This window comes from Tursiops truncatus, chromosome 6 (genome assembly GCF_011762595.2).
Source record: "Tursiops truncatus isolate mTurTru1 chromosome 6, mTurTru1.mat.Y, whole genome shotgun sequence".
Taxonomy (NCBI): Eukaryota; Metazoa; Chordata; class Mammalia; order Artiodactyla; family Delphinidae; genus Tursiops; species Tursiops truncatus.
This window is the reverse complement of record NC_047039.1, coordinates 6386874-6399421: the sequence shown is the minus strand read 5'-3', so window position 1 is coordinate 6399421 and position 12548 is coordinate 6386874. Positions and strand designations below refer to the sequence as shown.

At 37.5% G+C, this 12548-nt stretch overlaps 1 protein-coding gene across 1 annotated transcript in view; it reads right to left on the bottom strand.

The window, feature by feature from the left end:
- SAP30 (Sin3A associated protein 30) overlaps nucleotides 1-12548 on the bottom strand; it is a 36286-nt gene that overhangs the window by 10296 nt on the left and 13442 nt on the right. The gene's annotated exons all lie outside the window — the stretch shown is intronic.

Genomic DNA, 12548 nt, shown 5'->3' with positions numbered 1-12548 from the left:
AAGTCTTTTACTGTGGAAAAAAATATATCAATCTTTTCTTTTATGACTGGTCATTTTTGTGACTTAATAGTTCCTTAGTATCTTAGTACCTTCAAAATCATGAAGATACTTTTCTATATTACCTTCTCACCAGAGTGTTTTTATCAATTTCATTAGACCTTTCAAAGGACTGATTTTAGTTTTGTTCATGGTTTCTATGGTATTTTTTTCTATTTCAGTTCTTCTCTTTTATTATTTCCTTCTACTTTGTTTATTTTGCTATTCTTTTACTAATTTCTTTACAAATATGTTCATTAGAAGGTATACGTTTCCCTATGAATACTATTTTGTCTACATCCCACACATCATAATATTATCTAAATTCCTTCATGATTATTTTTGATGCCTAAATTATTTGGATGGAGATGTCTTAATTTCCAAACATATACAGATGGTCTCGTATCTCTAAATCCACTAAAATTTAATGAGGTTTGCTTTTTAACCAATATGGTTGATTTTTTAAAATATTCTGTATGTACTTGAAAACAATGTATATTGTGCTGTTAGGTCAGTGTTCTATTTATGCCCATTGGGTATTATTAAATGGACTAATCAGTCTTATGTATCCTTACAGACTTTTGTCTCCTTGTTCCAACTAATTACTAAATTAAAATGTCCCACTTAGCTTGTAGATTTATTTCTCTTCTTAGTTCTGTCAATTTTTCTTCTGCATATGTTAAGACCATATTATTTATACAAATTAAAAACTGTTATGTAAACCCAGAACTGAACATTTTAACATTCTGTAGTGACCTTCATAATCTCTGTAATGATTTTAGCCTTAAAGTCTATTTTGTCTGGTTGCTATCAATATAGTTACAACACCTGTCTTTTACTTAGTGTTTGCATGATATATTTTTCCATCTTTTTACTTTCAGCCTTTCTGTATCCTGATGTCTTAGATATGTTTCTAAAACATGTGGTTTTGCATATTTTCTTTTTAAATCTGGCCTGATAATCTTTGTGTTTAACTAGGGCATTTACTAGGGTTTTAACTAGTCTATTTACAGTTATGTAATTACTAATATATTTCAATATATTTAAACCCAAACATATTAATCCTTCACTTTTTGTGCTTTATATTTGTTGTGCCTACTCTACATTTTTATTCTCCTTTTTTTTTCTTTCTTTTGGATTTTTTTTATAATCCCATTTCCCCCCCAGTTAGTTTGGAAATTATACACTCTTTTTCTATTCTTTTGACCCTAAAACTTATAATATGTTTTCTTTACTTTTTTTAGCCCAGTATTAATCTTTACTTTGCCCTCTTTCTAGAAAATGCAAAGTTCCTTTCAGAATCACCTTTTTTTTTTCTGGCTTCTTTTAAATTTTTTTTTCTCTCTTTGATTTTCTATGGTTTCACATAAAGTAAAATGCCTTTTATTTTTTTTAATCCTGCTTGTACTTCACTGGGCTTCTTATAGATTAACATCTTTAATCAATTCTCAGAAATTTTCAGCCATTATCTCTTCACATATTGTCTGGGTCCTTATTCTCTCACTCATTTCTGGGACTCCAGTTTGATATATATATTAGGCTATCCCAGTGTCTCTTGCTCTATCTCCAATATTTTTTATTTTTAATTTTGTCTCTCCTTCCCTCATTTGGGATGTTTCTTTTAACCTATCTTCCAGTCAGTCATTCTCTATTTAGGTGTGCCTAATCTGCTCTAAAATTTACCCATAGTTTTTTATACCTTTAACTATTCTATTTTCTAGTTTTATAATTCCCATTTGGTTATTTTTCAAATCTTAAATGTCACTTTTTATGATTTCCAGTTCCTTGACAAAATTTATAAGCTTGACTTATTTTCATGAACATAACAAGCATAGTGGTATAAAGACTATGTTTGTTATCAAGTCTTTTTGTCTGTTGTTTCTGTTGGTACTGGCTAATTCTTGACCCTTCTTTCATCCCATTATCTTTGATTGTTTTCTATTCATTTTATTTGAAAACTTAATTATGGAAATAATTTGAGGCATTGGATCATGTTCTGTTCTTCCAAAGAGGAGTTTCATTGCCTTCTTTCAGGTTGTTAAGGGTTCCAATAGTCCTGAACCCATGCTTGAGGATTTCTGAGTCAAACAAATGATTATAGTCCATATCCCCACTTTTGGCCTATGCTTCTTGGGGGTCCTGTCACAGAGTGGGAGATATTTCACTAGGGTTACCCTCCTTAATGTGTACTTGACTTACGCCTAGATCCAAGTGACTGCCAAATGCTCAGCTTTTTTCTCACCTTTCTTAAGTTGCTTGTTTATGACTAGTACTGTTTATGTTAAAACAACATCTGCAACCTAATAGTGTTCGGAGTCTAACATCTTGGTCAGCCCATCTCTGCTGCTTCCACCATGATTTTCTTCTCACCAGAATGTGAGGCATACAAAATGCAGAGGTAGTTCCCAGGTAATGCTGGAGTTTGCTCTACAAATACAAAACTATCTGTGGCTGACTACCAATTTGGAATGGTATTAATCTTCAAAAATAAGTTGAACGTAGCTTTAAATCCCCAGGATCAAAACAAGAATTCTTGGGACATCTCATCCATAATCCAACTAGATTATGATAAGATCCAATAAGACCTTCTTACACATTCCCATACAATGCTCTAGTTTCCTGGGTTCAGGAGAAACATTTTACTAACAGTTTTCTTTTTAGCGTATCAAAATAAAATGCTGCTTGTCTCTGAGCCTCTTGCATTAAAATTTTTAAATCTAAACTGTAGGCCTTATATGATTTTCCATTAAACTACTTTGTTACATTATCTTCTAGACATAGCCTTAATGTCGTAGTAGGTGTGAACATCTATATAATTGGCTCTAATTAGGCTGGTGATAACCAGAACATTCTTGTTCATTATCTAAAGCCAATAATCATAGTACTTTCAGAGAATTTCTTCATTTCTTTTGAGAACATGGGAGAAAAATTAATTATATCATCAATCTATAAGAACATGGGGTCTGCTTAGTTCTTAAACCTCTTATTCCTTTTCTTGAAATCTATCCACAGCAACAAGGAGAATGAAAATAAGTTCATGACTTTTCAGCAAACAGCTGACTAACAAAACCCCAAGGCTCCAAAATTACATGTGAACGCTGTAGTAGGCAACTGAGACCAGAAGCACAGTGCAGCAAGTGTACGTAGGAATTCAAGAAAACATTTTGGGAGAGATATGAGATTGAATAGGGTCCAAATACCCAAGAGGGAGAGAGAGAGGATAGAAAGTGCCTAATCAGAGATAGCAGATCTTAGAAAGCACCAGTAAAATAACTTTCTAAAAGTGATAATATTATTTTGGAAGGCAAAGCCTCGGTCCCTGCAGCCTGTGAATGAATCAGGAAATTGAGAACTGTGTGCAGAAGCTTTTCAGAGCCAGGTTAGGTACTGAGAGGCAGAGGAAATGTGATTTCACAGAGTTGCCATCTTTTAAGAAAGTAAGTCTTTTGCTATAGCAATGGAGGAGAGAGCCCACGAATGATTAGTTCTGTAAAGCTATCCTGGCCCTTCTTTCCACCTCCTGATAACAGTCTAGGAAAATTCAGCTCTTCCAAATATGAGGATTATGAAAATCATATGCACAACAGCTACTCAAAAATACAGTAAGGAAACTGTGAAACAGAATAAAACGATTTTCTTACAGAAGATGAAAATTTACTGGGAAATTGTTACCATAAAACAAATGAAATTTATAACTCAACATGAATTTGAAAAACTTAATGCAACAATCCTAGCTATGAAGTAAAATCACAAAGAAGTAATAAACATAAGACTCAGGTAGCTGGGGGCCAGACAATAGGTTATTAATGCCTACTTTTTATAAGAATATAATCAGAGAATTGAGTATTTTGACCTTTTGGGGATGTGTAGTAAAGAATTAACCTGGACTTCCCTGGTGGCGCAGTGGTTAAGAATCTGTTTGCCAATGCAGGGGACACGGGTTCGATCCCTGGTCCGAGAAGATCCCACATTTCGTGGAGCAACTAAGGCCGTGCACCACAACTACTGAGCCAGCACTCTAGAGCCTGCAAGCCACAACTACTGAGCCCACGTGCTGCAACTACTGAAGCCTGTGTGCCTAGAGCCCATGCTCTGCAACAAGAGAAGCCACTGCAATGAGAAGCCCGCGCACTGCAACAAAGAGTAGCCCCTGCTCACTGCAACTACAGAAGGCCTGCGTGCAGCAACGAAGACCCAATGCCGCCAAAAAGAAATAAGTAAATAAATAAATTTATTTAAAAAAAAAGAATTAACCTTACTGGTCTGGTCTTTGCCCTCATGTCCTGGGAGGTAATCTCTAGGAAGAGTAGGTTTGTTTACCTGGGGGCCTTGGGCCACATGGTATCCTCTCTACGTCCAGAGGGGATGGAGACTAAAAATCAGCCATGAGGGCTGTCAACCATGTCTACATAACTGAGTCCCAATAAAAGCTCTGGAAACCAAGACTCAGATAAGCTTCCCTAGTTGGCAATACTCTGTGTGTGTCATTGCACATTGTTTCTGGGAAAGTAATGCTGTCCGTGACTCCACTGGGACAGGACAACTGGAAGCTGCACATTTGGACTTTTTCTGGACTCTGCCCTGTGCACCTATTCCTTTGGTTGATTTTAGTCTGTATCCCTTTGCTGTAATAAGCCATAAGTGTGAATATAACTACTTACAGTGAGTTCACTGCACCCTTCAAATATATTATCAAACCTAACAGGGCTCTTGGAAACTGTGAACTCTGAAGCTGGTGTCAGATGTGATGGTGGTCTCTTATGGACCACTTCCCTAACTGTGCAGGAAATTTTTGAAGTTTTGCCACAAAGTATATAATCAGATTTTTAAGTCATGCCTACTGATGGGATATATTTTATTTGTTCACAACAGACTCCTATGAGAGGTTGTGTGGACTATTTGTGTGTTTCTGTGAATTTTTGATAATACCAATAGTTCTTGCTACATTTGTTTTAATGCTGTGTTACCTTTAATGTGGGTGTTATATATGGTTCATAAAAGGCCTCTTTTTGTTTAAAAAAAGAAGGAGGGTGAATTAGATACTGTTCTGATAAGCAAACATAAATAAATAAAGTCCTTTTTTTTGCCATTGGCACCTTCTCAGTCCCACTAGAGAAACTGTCACTCCTATATCCAGCAACAGTGCCTTCAGGGTGTGGCTACAATGAGGAATTAACATTTTTCAGTTACTCTTCTATTCATATGCTATGTTCTGTCACTTTAGCCACTTTCAATTCTCTTGAAAACCTTCCTTCTCATCTGCTTGGCAAAACTCAGCTCTTGTTCAGTCCAGGCCTAGTGACCACTCTTCCTCCACAGTGTTTCACTGCAGGTCCTTCTGCCCATCCCTAGCGAGTACTGAATTGTTAGTACTCAAGAGTATTGAAATGTCTCTGGCCTCCCATTCCACCATCTATCTCCTCATTTTCACCCAAAGACCAACCTGCTATTTAACAAGAAAATTGATACTAATAGACAGAAATTTGTTACCTGTGCTTACCAACAAATCTGTATTCTAACAAAACTTGCCTTCTTTGGTGGAAGAGAGAAGAATCCTTTTATTTGTGTCCTAGATGTTATTACCTCTCACCTCCCTAAGTGTTTTGTCCCATTAGTTATCTTCCCCTCCATCCTATATCTTCAGTCTTTTCCTACAACCTGCAAGTTGCTCAAGTTTCTTGCATGTTAAAACAACACCCCATACAAGCCAATCCTCCCCTTAACTCTAAGAGGCAGTCTAGATATTTATCTAAGCTCCCTCACTGCCTTAATAGTCAAGCTCCTTAGAAGGGTAGTGAGCATTTATCTTCAGTTCTACACCTCCCAGTATGTCCTGTGCTTGAAACACTTCTTCCATTCTCTCCCCACCCCGCTGTTTCCCATCACCTACAGGATAAAGTCTGAGCCCTTCCAAAGTTGGCCCCTGCCTTGCCTTTTTCTACCACTTCTTGCCTTGCACTCCACGCTTCTGCATTACTGAGCCACCCAGAACACACCACGCTGTCAAAAGCATCTGTGCTTTTGAGTGTGCTATTTTCTTCTTTGGCAACTGTCATCCCTTGCTTTTATGCCATCCATCTATTCATCCTTCAAGCACTATGCTGGAGTCATCTTATCTCTGAAACCAGCCTCTTAGAAATTCGATGGAACCAAGTAGATAGTACCAGTACTCCTCATCTGAATCTTGAATCTATTTATAAAGAAGACCAAAAAATAGGGCTGGTAGAGAACCATAGGATCTCCTTTCTTACTGATAAAGCTAATATTGGGGAATGCAGTCCCCCTCTGTAGGCAATAACAATGAACTGGTCAAATCACAGGTGAGCTGGAAAACCACAGACTGCCTTTCCTTTGCCACGTGGCAGAGAACAGAGCAGAATGTGTGCAGTCTGAGGCAGGCTGACTCCCAAGACGGACGGAGGAGGGGCTGGAAGAGGAATACCCAGTTTCTTTCCGACTCACCAGATAAGTCATCCCACTTCCTCAGGGCAGGAGTGAGTGAGGGAACTGAGTGAGGTAAGGAATCATTTCCCCTCCCCTACTGGCCATTCTGTGGGTTTCCTTCTGTTGGTCCACCGTGCTTAGACCTTAAGCCCAGAGTCCTCTGGGCATGGGGTTGTCCTCTTCGGGAGGAGCTCAGCATTCAACCAGGGTAATTTTGCTCCCACTTTCAGAAGTCTGTCCCCCTCTCAATACTCATCACCACCCCTTTGTGATTTCTCCTAGATCACAAAGTGTGTGATGTAGGTCTGTTCCCACAGAAGGCTCTGAAATGGTTCAAAACATGACATTAATCCAATCCCTTCCAAGGACTATTCTGTGCCCAAGGCTGAAAATTCACTCTCTCTTCTATTTCCTACCTCGAATTCTATCTAGGCACGTTGTGACCATAGTAAGCAGAGACTCTTTACTGACTTAAAATTAAAACATAAAGATACTTCAATAATAAAACCACATTTGAATATAAACAACCTCCCATTGTCAAGTTCCCAAAGAAAAATTAAATTCCCTGCAAGTCAAGCCCCAGTCTTTAAGAAGTGCTTCCCTAATTGTCCTTACAAAGTCAATCTATGCCCTTAGAAACTGCATCTCAGTTCTCCAGATCCTGATTCCTTTTGGGGAGTCATTCCAGTCTGCCCCTTTGAGATCTTGCCTTTCTTCCTCTGTCAGATTTCTTTGGGCCACAGTCATTTTCTGATCTAGTAACAGTGAAGGTGTTTCCCCATTTTATAAAGTTTTAAGAACACTTAAATCCAAGTGCATCTCCATTTCTCTCTTATACTTGTCTATCCTGGAATTCAAGATCTCATTTTACCATTTTGCATCTTCCTAGTCTGTTCCCCCAGAAGCTGTCTCTCCAAGAGGTCAGATAGTCTCCTAAGGAAACCTCTCTCTTCCTCCAGTGCAATCAGCCCATCTTCCTTATTTTTTTAAAAAATTAATTAATTTATTTATTTTTGGCTGCGTTGGGTCTTCGTTGTTGTGCACAGGCCTCTTCTAGTTGCGGCGAGTGGGGGCTACTCTTCGTTGTGGTGCACGGGCTTCTCATTGCGGTGGCTTCTCCTGTTGTGGAGCACAGGCTCTAGGCGCACGTGCTTCAGTAGTTGTGGCTTGTGGGCTCTAGAGAACAGGCTCAGTAGTTGTGGCGCACGGGCTTAGTTGCTCCGCGGCATGTGGGATCTTCCCAGACCAGGGCTCGAACCCGTGTCCCCTGCATTGGCAGGCGGATTCTTAACCACTGCACCACCAGGGAAGTCCCCCATCTTCCTTATTTTGTCTCTATACTATTATTACTGTTCAGAAGACAAGACTGACGCGTACTTTTCAAGCCACCCTAGCTTCTCCTTGACTTTCTAAGCACATCTGATTCCTAGAGACAATATTCTAAGCACAGTCTTCTAAACTCCCTTTTTAACCTTCGGATTTGTAATCATTTCATTGAGTTATTTTTCTAACTCCAACTCAAAAAGATGGCATAGTCTTTATAATAAGAACTCCCATTATTTATTAATATAAGTCCTCTCCCTTCCTATAAACGAAGCTACAATTTGACTGTAGCATGGCAGATAAAGCCATGGTCAGAACAAATGGAGTCAAAGAATTAAAGTCAACCTAGTAGGTAATGAGTGACTCTCAAGAGCCTGTGGACAAGCCACATGAATCCAGGAGGTTAGTACTGAATAGTTTCCTCCTTTGGCCCTGTAGGTAGACAAAAATAAAATACAAACGGGTAGGATTTAGATATGCCTATCCACATTGTCTAACTAGGCCTGGCAGTGACAATTTGAAGCTAGAAGTTCAAACATAAGTCCTTTATAACACACATGAAACTTGGGTGCAGGATATGTCCTTGACTGTAGACCCAGCTGAAAAAATACAGTATAAGCAGCAAATAATTGACTGCCTCTCATGTCTGATGGGTCGGTATAGGGGAAGACTCTTTTGCCTACAATCATGTCCTTGTTTATTAGGGTTTCCACAGGCTGTAGAAATCAGCTGATTTGTTGGGGGCTGCACATCCACAAGTGGGCAAAGGTGCTGCTGTCTGCTAAGACTCCTGTCTGCTAAGGTCCTCTTGGCCTTCCCTTTACTGAGGCCTCTGAAGGTCTTATAAGTTTGCTGAGCCTAGCTTGACCTGTGAAGCTGAGGCTTCACTTGCTTAGGCCAGCCAGCAAGGCCCACCTGTCTTTGCTGGAGGTTATTTGCTTGTTAGAGGTATTTTCTTTGCTGGGACTCATGCATGCTTCCTATGGCTAGCAGGGCTCTTCTAAAAACAGCTATTTGCCTATTACCATAAATTTCAGTAGCCCACCAGAGTGAAAGACCCACATGACCTAAGAGTTAAAGACACCCTCAGAGAGCACAGCAGTTAAAAGCAAACTGTGTGAGTGTAAACATCTACCACATTACAGAGTATGAGCCTCAAAGGCCAAGGTCGAGAATTCATATGGTTTGGGCTCAAAAACTTCAAGCTACATTCCAAGCTCACTCCAGAAGTCTCAGTCTCTGCATGTTTGGTCTCCATCCACCTCACTTTTTGTCTTATTTCTTGATGATTTTGGCCAATGCACCAGATTTGGGGACCTTGAAGGGGCCCATTAAATAATATGAAGCAATAGGGAAACAAAAGACATCATATATGGAGACTGAATATTCCCTTATTTCTGATATATAGAGAATTGACTTGTACAGCAGGCAACTGAACTTAATTCAAAAACCCCAGAATCAGAGAGCTAACCTTTCAACCAAAGGCCACACCCACACTGGACTTTGAAAAAGAAGGCATGGAGGCAGAGAACAGAATGCATGTTTCCTGAAAGCAGCTTGCTCCTAGGAGAAAAGGGAAAAGAAGTGGCTGGGCTGCCCACACCCAAGTTCCTTTTCTAAACTCTCCACTTAGACAATTCACTCCAACTCCCTATGAGTGATTTTTTTAATCTATTACCAAAAAATGCCATTAGAAACATTCCAATATATGTTTATGGGACTATGTTTACATATACATAAGCATTTCTGAGGACATAGACCTAGGAGTAGAATTTCTGGGACATAATTATGTCTACGATCAGCTTTAGTAGATGCAGTCAAATGATTTCTCAAAGTGGTTCTGACTACCAGAGTCTAAGAGTTAGATGCTCAGCATCCTTGTTGACATTTTGATATGTCCAGTTTGTAAAATTTTATCCATATGGTGATATATAGAGGTATCTCATTATGGTTTTAACTTACATTTCTCTTACAGATGTGGAGCATATTTTCACAGCTTTATTAGCCGTTTGGAAAAACTTTTTGTGAAATGTCTGTGCAAGTCTTTTTGAACATTAAAAAAATGACGTCTTTTTCTTACTGATTTGTAGGAGTTCCTCATATTTTCTGGATATGAGATCTTTGTTGGGTATATTTGTACTGCAAATATCTTTTCTCCCGCTGGGGCTTGCCTTTTCATACCCGTAATTGCACGCTTTGATGAACAGAAGTTCTTAATTTTCAAAAATCTTGTTTATCAATGTTTTTCTATGTGATTAATGCTTTTTGTGTCTTATTTAAAAATTTTTTGCCTACTGCAAGGTCATGAAGGTATTGTCCTCTGTTATCTTCTAGAAGCTCCTGTTTTACCTTTTACATTTAGAACTGCAATCCACCTAGAATTGATATTTGTGTATGATGTGAAGTACTTCAATTTAATTTTTGTCTATGAGGATACTCAGTCTAGCACCATTTATTTTAAAAAATGTCATCCTATCCCCATTGCACTGTAGTGATTCTTTTGTCATAAATCAAGGCATTTTATATATGTAGGCCTTTTCTGTTCCATTGATCTACATGTCTATATTTTCACCAATACCACACTGCTTAGCTACTGCCACTTAATAATCATCTTGATATATGATAGTGTGTCTTCCAACTGCATTCTACTTTAATATTACCGGCTTTTCTTGGCCTATTGCATTTCTACATAAATTTTGGGATCAGCTTGTCAAATTCTTTAAAAATGTGCTGGGAATTATATTGTGATCTCACTAAATCTACAGATGAATTTGGATTTTTAAAGAGTATTTAAAAATTTACTTTATATTATACATATATATTACTTTACGTATTACACTGTTGCTTTCTTCCAGTTCTTTTACTTATGGAGGGGGCAGGGGGAAAAGAAGGGAATGCTTTATTACACCGACCAAGACCTCCAATACATGATTGAGTACAAGTGTGATAGTGGATCTCCTTGTCTCATTCCCAATTTCAGGGGAAAACTTACTTCAACATTTCATATTAAATGCAATGTTTTCTGTAGGGTTTTTGGAGTTATATTTATTAGATTAAGGATGTTCTCTTTTACTATTACTTTGCTAAAAATTTTAAAAATCATAAATGGGTGTTGCATTTTATGAAATGCTTTTTCTGCATTTGGAGATGATTTTATGATTTTTTTTCTTTTCAGTCCATTAATGTAGCAAATCACAATGACTGATACTTTTAAGTGTTAAACTAATCTTGCATTTCTGGAAGACTACCAAATTTGTCATCATGTTATCCTTTTTCTATGTTGCTGGATTTATCAATATTTTGTTCAGGATTACTGCCTGTAGGTTCATAAGACACTGGCCTGTAATTTACTTTTCTTGTAAAGTCCTTATCAGGTATTGTTACCAATACAGTAGCTAGATTTAGCAAATAAAAGTGTGGGACACCCAGTTAAATTTGAATTTCAAATAAACAATGAGTAATTTTTAGCATTATAAGTATATCCTGTGCAATATTTTATACTAAAAAGTGTTAATTGCTTATATGAAGTTAGTTTTAATTGGGCAACTCTAGTACCAAGGTTCTGTTTACTTCATAACACAAGTTCAAAAATGTTTCCTCTTTTTGTATTCTCTGGAAGAATTTGTGAACTTCCTAAATGCTTGCTAGACTTCACTGGTGAAAAAAAATATGTGCCTGGAGTTTTCTTCATGGGAAGGTTAAGTACAGGCTAAGTTTATTAATAGATGAAGGACCATTCAGATATTCTATTTCTTCACCTGTCAGTTTTGTTAAGGCATTGTTTTTCAAGGAATTTTTCTATTTGGCCTAAATTTTCCAGTTGACTGATCATGATATTTCTTATCTTTTAATATGTAGGGACTTTATATCCTCTTGATATGTTGATTCTTTTGAGAAATGTTCTTTTTGTCTCTAGTAATAACGGACACAAATTTGACTTTGTTTGATATTAGGGTAGCTATACTAGATTTCTTTGGCTAACGTTTTTATGATACATCATTTTCCATTCTTTTACTTTCACTTTTTCTGTGCCGTATTTATGGCGTATCTTGTTTAAACAGCAGAGGATTGGGTTTTGCTTATGTAATAAATCTGACAATCTTTGTCTTTCAATCGAATTATTTCGTATATTTAATTATGCACTTGAATTTTAAACTACCATCTTGCTGTGTGTTTCGCATTTGTTGCATCTTTGTTCATGTTCTTCTTTCTTGCCTTTTTAAAAAATCAATTAAATATTTTTTATTGTTCCATTTCCCCCTCCATTAGCTCGTTATTATAATTTTTAAAATAAAACTTTTGAGATAATTGCAGATTGTCATACAGTTGTGAGGCACATTACAGAGATCCTGTGTACATTTTACCCAGCTTCCTCTTGCAAAACTATATAGTTCAATATCACAGCCCAGAATTGACACTGACAGTCAAGATTCAGAATATTTCAATCACCACAGAAATCCTTCATGTTCCCTTTTATAGCCACACCCATGTCCCTCTTGACCCCACCCCCTCTTTAATCCCAGGAAACCACTAAACTGTTCTCCATTTCTATAATTTTTGTCATTTGAAAACAAAATATATAAAAATACATGAAATTACACAGTATGTAAGTTTGGGGATTTTTTTTTAACTCAACACAATACTCTGGAGATTCACCCAGGTTGTTGCATGTGTCAATAATCTGCTCCTTTTTATTGCTGAGTACTTTTTATTTTACAGTACCAATGTAAAACAGTCTGTTTAAT